The sequence below is a fragment of the Dama dama genome, chromosome 13 (assembly GCF_033118175.1).
Source record: "Dama dama isolate Ldn47 chromosome 13, ASM3311817v1, whole genome shotgun sequence".
In the NCBI taxonomy this organism is placed as follows: domain Eukaryota; kingdom Metazoa; phylum Chordata; class Mammalia; order Artiodactyla; family Cervidae; genus Dama; species Dama dama.
This window is the reverse complement of record NC_083693.1, coordinates 72,550,735-72,557,183: the sequence shown is the minus strand read 5'-3', so window position 1 is coordinate 72,557,183 and position 6,449 is coordinate 72,550,735. Positions and strand designations below refer to the sequence as shown.

General features: G+C 57.2%; 1 non-coding gene across 1 annotated transcript; it reads right to left on the bottom strand.

Annotated features, from left to right (window-relative positions):
* Positions 1-6,099: 6,099 nt before the first annotated feature.
* On the bottom strand, positions 6,100-6,176 carry LOC133068736 (small nucleolar RNA SNORD112). Its single transcript, XR_009695687.1, has one exon. It is a non-coding gene; the product is annotated as a small nucleolar RNA SNORD112 (small nucleolar RNA).
* Positions 6,177-6,449: the final 273 nt, after the last annotated feature.

Below are 6,449 nucleotides of genomic sequence, written 5' to 3'. Positions count from 1 at the left end.
TGCCTGGACGTGGGCAGGGCCCCCTCTACGTCAGGTTAATAATGCCACTTTTATAAGCCTCTGCCAATAGGTGCTACCACCTAATTCGGAATCTGCCCTTCAAGCGGATTCGGCCACAGAGGAGCTGAGATCTCAAGCACCCACTGCTGGGAGGTGCTTATAACTACTCACTCCGTCCCTTGCCCACCCACAGCCCCCAGCACTCAGCACAGCCTCGCTGAGCTCTCTCCAGCAGCAGGGTGTGGTGGGGAGTCTCGGACAGACTGGGGTTCCAGCCTAGCTGGCCCTCACACCAGCTGAGAGTCGGTGAGTATCGGACTTCATCTTTTCCTGCCTCAGTGTCTCCATCAGGCCAATGGGGATTTTTGAGGCTGGTGCTCAAGAGTTCTTGCTGGGGCTGAGTTCTTGCTGGGGCTGAGTTCTAGGCAGACAGCCCGGCTCAGGCTTGTCTCCTAGAAGACAGGGCTCCATGATGTCAGTTGCATCACTTGATTTACAGTGACTGACTCCCTTCTCTTTCCCCCACCAGACTGAGCTTGGAGAACAAGAAGCCAGCCGATTGGCACTGCTGTGTCCAGCCTTTCCAGCCAAGTCTGGGCCCGGGAAGGTAGGTGCCCTGCAGTGGTTTGGAGAATTGAGTGCCCGGAAGGATGGCTGCACCCCACAGTTTGTGGGGTGCTTGGACTCCACTGGGTTTCTCTTCCCAGACACCCTGCCTTGTCTAAGCTGGTCCTGCTAGGGAGCAGCCAAGAAAAATGTTCCCTCTGCCTTACCCCAGGGGTCCCCTTGTGCTGTTTGTAAACAGCGCCAATGCTTGCCATATTAAAGGCAGATGTGGGCTTGCCCATCTTTTTTGCGGCCTACTCTAAGCATCTACTGTGAGCTCACAGGCCTACAGGCCTCCTCTGGCTGAGTTAATTTGTGCTGGTGGAGGCCACAGAGGGGTCTCTGCCCCGTGAGGTCCCTGCCTGTATTCGGAGCGGGGCCTCCGAAGGTCAGGCGGTATTCTTTGCTGCGACACTTCTTACATGCATGCGTGCGTCGCTCCCTGAGTCCCATGGTCTACCCTACCAGCCCTGATGAGCTGTCTAGTGAGTGCTGGGCTGCACTTATCTCATTTAGCCTCCCTCTGAGCCGGTGCGGAAGCGCCCTCTCATCTCCGTTTCACAGAGGAAAACCCGAGGCTCTGAAAAGTAAGAGGAATCGCGTGGTCTCCCAGTTAGAGAGCCGGGAAGTGCAGCCAGGGAGCCCCCAGCCCCGCTGCGGGCGCCTGCCGCCGCTCTCGCCGCCGCTGAGGGCTGACCAGGGCCGGCCCGGCTGCCAGCGGCTCCTGCGGAAAAGGCAGGGGGTTTGCATAGAGAGCGTTCTCCCTAGCAACTAGCAGAGGGGCCATAAAAAACCGAGAGGGCTCGGAAGCCGCTTAACAGATAGCTCCCGAGCAGCTGGACCCGGGAGGGGAGACCCGCGCCCTCCCCTGGGCTGTTTGCAGAACAGCAGGGCAAAGGGCTCCGTCCCGGATGCGGGCGGGCGGGCCGGGGCAGGCGCGCCCCGGGACAGGTGTCGACGGCCGAGATCGGACGGGGCTGGGGAACCCCTAGCCTGATCACACCGTAGACGGGGGGCTCGCTCTGGAGAGCTCCAAGAAGGAGCTTGCCGCCCGCAAAGAGCCGAGGGCAGAGGGGGCGAGGGGGCTGCGTCGGAGCCGCGGAGGCAGATGCAGAAAGCGGGGAGGGCTCGGCGAAGCAGCTCGGTGTGCGAGCCCCGACCGGGCTGCTCAGGGAGAGAGGGAGCTCCCTGTTACGGGAGGCATCCGAGCAGAGAGAGGCAGGCCGGTACTTGGCCGGCGGCTCCCTGCCCAGGCTGGCAACCCGCGCACGTCTAGGCCTTCGAGAAGCTCCTGCAGCGCTAAGTCCCGAGCGGGACTGGCCGCGGCGGAGGCGGGCTGGGGTCACAGCAAGGATGCTGACGCGTTCCCAGGTCCCTAGCCCTGAGCTCAATGGCAGAGGCGCGGAGATGGCCGGTGGAGCGCTTCTGTCTCGGTGAGGCAGTGAGGGAGAGGAGCGGAGAATGGGGGTGAGTGCGGGGCCGGCGCGGGGGAGGGGGGGAAGGGTGGGGGGCTGTCCTGCAGCCAAACCCCCATCTCAAGGGCCGGGCCACCTGGAGTGGTCAAGGTCTCGCCCGGCTTCCAGGCCCAGAGACGCTGGCCTGGGTCCTCTCTGGGGCAACAGGCTGGCGCAGAGAGTGGGGGGAGCCCTTCTGGGGTCGGGGGTGACAGACGCGGTGCGGGAAGTAGAGGGGGTGTTGTCTGCTGAGTTGAGGGGCTGGCCCGGTCATGGGAAAAGCAGAACCCTTTTCTGATGACTGGGCCACAGCCCCGGATTCGGCCGGCTGCTGGACTGTGACTTGGATGCGCTGGGGACCCGTGAAAGCCCCCTCGCCTGGCGACGGGGGCGAGGGGCCTGCATGTTGATGAGTGTGGTCCGGGCTGTGTGTTGGGCACTGGCCCTTTAGGCCCATTCATGGGGGCTCAGTTCCCAGGAACTCTGGGTGGACGGGGCCTTTATCAGGGGACCCCGCTAGACGAGGCTCTGTTCTGCAGTTTCTAAAGGAGTTTTCTTGTCTTTGTTCCCGGTGCGGGCACTGAGTGTGTGTGAGTGTGCATGTGTGTGTCTGTGTGTGTATGGGTCAGGCTGGCTGAGGGGCCAGCCTGGGGTCCTTGTCTTAGATGACCAGGCTGCCCTTACTCTGTCCTGGGGGTGGGGATGCACCACTCACGGGCAGGCAGAAAGATCGGGGAGGGCCAGGGCACCCAGGGACCCCAGGACGAGTGCCTTGTCAGTAATGCCTCTCTGTCCCCCTCCTGACAGCCCAATCTGTCGGGCAGGCGCTGTCTGTCGGCCTCGGGGTCCCGACAGCTGCTAGGACCCGCCGTGGGGGGGCAGCAGCGTGTTGCAGGTGGAGTGCGGGCTGGCTCCGCAGACAGACAGACAGACATACAGCCCCGCCACACCGCTCAGGCGCTGGGAGCAGCCTTGGGAGGAACTGTTTGCTTTCTCAGAGCCTCAGGGGAAGTGGGGGGGGGGGGGGGGGGCTTTGTGGTTGTTTTCTGTCGTTGCTGTTGTTTTAATCAATTAAAAGATGGCTCTGAAACTGTCACTGTGAAAATGTTTAGTTAAGTATTTACAAGTGCGTCACAGCCTCTGCGGCATCGCAAGGATGTGCGGAGGGGCGGGGGAAGCGCGGGTGCGGCAAAAGAAATCACGCACTTAGAAAATTTTGCAAAGAAAGGTTTCTGATCAGGGAGAGCCCCAAAGAATTCTTTGAACAGCTTTGGTATGGATGTGAAAAGTCACCTCCCCAAATCTCTAATGGGGCAGAGGCCGCAGGGCAGCCCACCTCTGGGCCCCCGGTGGGTCAGCTTGACTGCGGAGGGGAGGGGGCCTCCCACTAACAGTTCATCTCGCCCCACACACAGTCACAGCCCGGCACCCTCACCCGGACACAAGGATGTTAGGGATGCAGGGGCTGCACGCTAGAGGCACGGACAGCTCCACTAATCGCTCAGAAAAACAGCGCGAGACAGGGGTCAGCCCAAGCTCAGGCTCCGGAGTGAATACACCAAAAATTTAGGAGAGAGGGGTCCTTGTGCTCAGTGGCCAAGGAAGTTCACTTTTGTGTCAAAGGCCAGCCCTGCTTCCAACTAGGTGAGGCTGCACTGACGCACAGAAACCTCATTTAGGCTGGGCCCAGCCCAGGGAGCCGTTTCTGTGAAATTTAGGAGAAGTCAGGTTTAGCCAGAAGTTTTTCCAGGAATTATTACCCTCTGGAGACTGTAACCACTGCTCCTTGCGAACCGCTCTTGCCAAAGTCTATAAAATACAAGTCTAAAAAATCTGCCTGAAGAGCAGGCCGACGTTTTATATATATTTATAAAAAAAAGAATAAACGGTGTCCAAAAGGAGAAGCCAATTAAGGCCCGTGGGGGCAGCCCCTTTCTGCCCCACGCAGGGTTTGAGGAAAGGCCCGAATCTCCCTCGCGGGTGTCTGCGCTGCGGCGAGGGGAGCGGGGCCGCTCCCCGCCCGGCACTTGCCCTCTCTGCCCCGCTGGGTCTCCCTGCCCTGAAGAGGAGCCGCCTGTGCCTCTGGAGGGAGGTTAAGCGCTTGGGACAGGATGAGATGGAAAGGCCGCTGGTTTCTGCTGCAAACAGCGTGGTGGCTACTGCACGGGGTGATTTAGTGGTGTGACTGTCCCACTCGACCCCTCGGCACACCGGGGGTGGATTAGCATTCCTCCTGTGACTTCAGGAAACTGAGGCCCAGGAATCCTTGGGGATTTGCCAAAGACACACAGCTCTGAGTGTGGCCCCGGAGCCGCATGTGTGCTCAAGATGGCTGCCCTGTTGGGGGGCCCCCTCCCACCCCCACCCCAGGGAAAGAGAGGGGACCAAAGCACCCGGAACACCCTGGTGCTTCTGCTCCTCCCGACAAGCAGGTGAAGGCCTCCGCCCCCACCGCAGGGTGAAGCAGGCATGGCATCACGGCCCCTCTACACCTGGAAGACGGTACTCTTTCTAGAACATGATGTATGCCAAGACCACTCTCAGCCCGCTCCTCTCCCCAGCACGTCTCCATCAGCCCAGCTGTCACCCTCTCCCCAGCTGTGATTCCTCCGTCTCCTGTTCCAGAACCCCTGTTTCTCTCTGGCCAGGAGCGGGTCACAAAAGGCGCAAGGAAGCGTTTCCAGGGTATAATTATGCCCCCAAAACTCATCACCGCCACTCCAACCCTCAGACGTACAGCACCCGACCCCTGCACCCCAGGACTCAGGGTTCCAAGGGCCTCGGGGAGCCTGGCATGTGCACCCAGAAGGGTGGGACGGAGCAGTTTGAGGGATGCCAGCCCACCCCCCGGGTGTGTGTCTGCAGTAGGACGGCATTCTGAGGACTCACCCAGCGCCGTGGAGCACTCAGGCAGTCCTCTGAAGCTGCCCCTCGGCCCAGGGGAACACGAGGCGGTTTTCAGCTAGGGGAGGCTGGATCTAGGCAACACGGGAGCCGAGGTCACTGAAAAGGGACAAGGGAAAAGAGGGTAATTAACATGTGGCCAGTTTCACAAATTCTAGAAAAATGCAAACCGTTCTTCTGGACGAGGCAAACATGTCAATGACGCGTCAGAATTCCACAGACTACACTTTGCTGAAATTTTAAATGAGGTGTTGGGGTTGGGGGGGAAGATGTGCCTCTAAATTTGGGTTCACCCAGGAAATATTTCAAGCCTGGTCTTAAGGGCCAAGGCGAAGCTGGCTGGAGCCCCAAAGGGTAAAAGGAAGGGCACACACAGAGAACAAGGTAGCTGGTGGAGGCTGTCGTGTGCTTAGCACACATGTGTGCATGCATATGTGTGTGTGTGTGTATGTGTTCATGCGCATACATGGGGAGGCAGCACAGGCTGGGGAGCTTCCAGCCAGACCCTGAAGGGTCTTAACGTGCCAGGCTAAGGTTCTTGGACCACATCCCAGAAGCTCCGGGAAGTCAGATGGAGGATTTAAAGCAAGACAGTGACAAGGTCAAAATGGCATTTTAGAAAGATCACTCAGTGAAAATAAACTTCGCTGCAAACCATTTCATCTAGCTATCCCACCTCTAAGAAGCCGGGGTAAAAGCACAGTTGGGGATGTGTTTACATATTCAGCTACAAGAATGCTCATTGCAGGGTCGTTAGCAATAACACACACTAAAAAACAAAAGCGGGACAGCTTAGATCTTTTTTAGCTGGCGTCAGTTCAGCAAAATCCTATTAATTAAAACCTCGGTTCATGACACGCTCTCCTCATTTATCTATGCCAGGACCACTTTTATTTTATGTATCTTTCTTATTTATTTTCTTAAATAATATAACAAGCACAACATGAACCAGTGACCCGCCTGATGGCTAGGACTTTGACCAAAGCGTCTATATGCACACACTCGCCTTCCCCGGCAGACTTACAGCTGGGGTTTTCAACAATAGAGGAGGCTCTAATAAACAATGGTGCAAACACACTCCGGAATATTAAACAGCTCTTAAAAAGAATGAAACAGCCGAGACCTATTGTCTTTTAATGGACCTCAGTATTTTGTGCAGAACTGGATTAATCACGATCCTTTGTTCATAAACATTTTCTCATCATAGATCCAGGCATGTCCTGCTTTTCTTTTTCTAATATATGCATTCATATATTCATTTGTAATAATGACATAAACACTCGTGAGCCCACTCCTCAAATCCAGACCTTAGCAATTACTTAACACCTGCTTCCACAAGCCAGCACCCACCACCACCACCCCCATCATGGGTAAGAACCCCGGGGCTTTCGTGACAGCAATGAGACGGTTAACCCAACTCCAGTATGTAGAGATTACAGGCTACTAAGGTGTTGTAATAAGGAATGGTGTTTCTTTATGATCTCC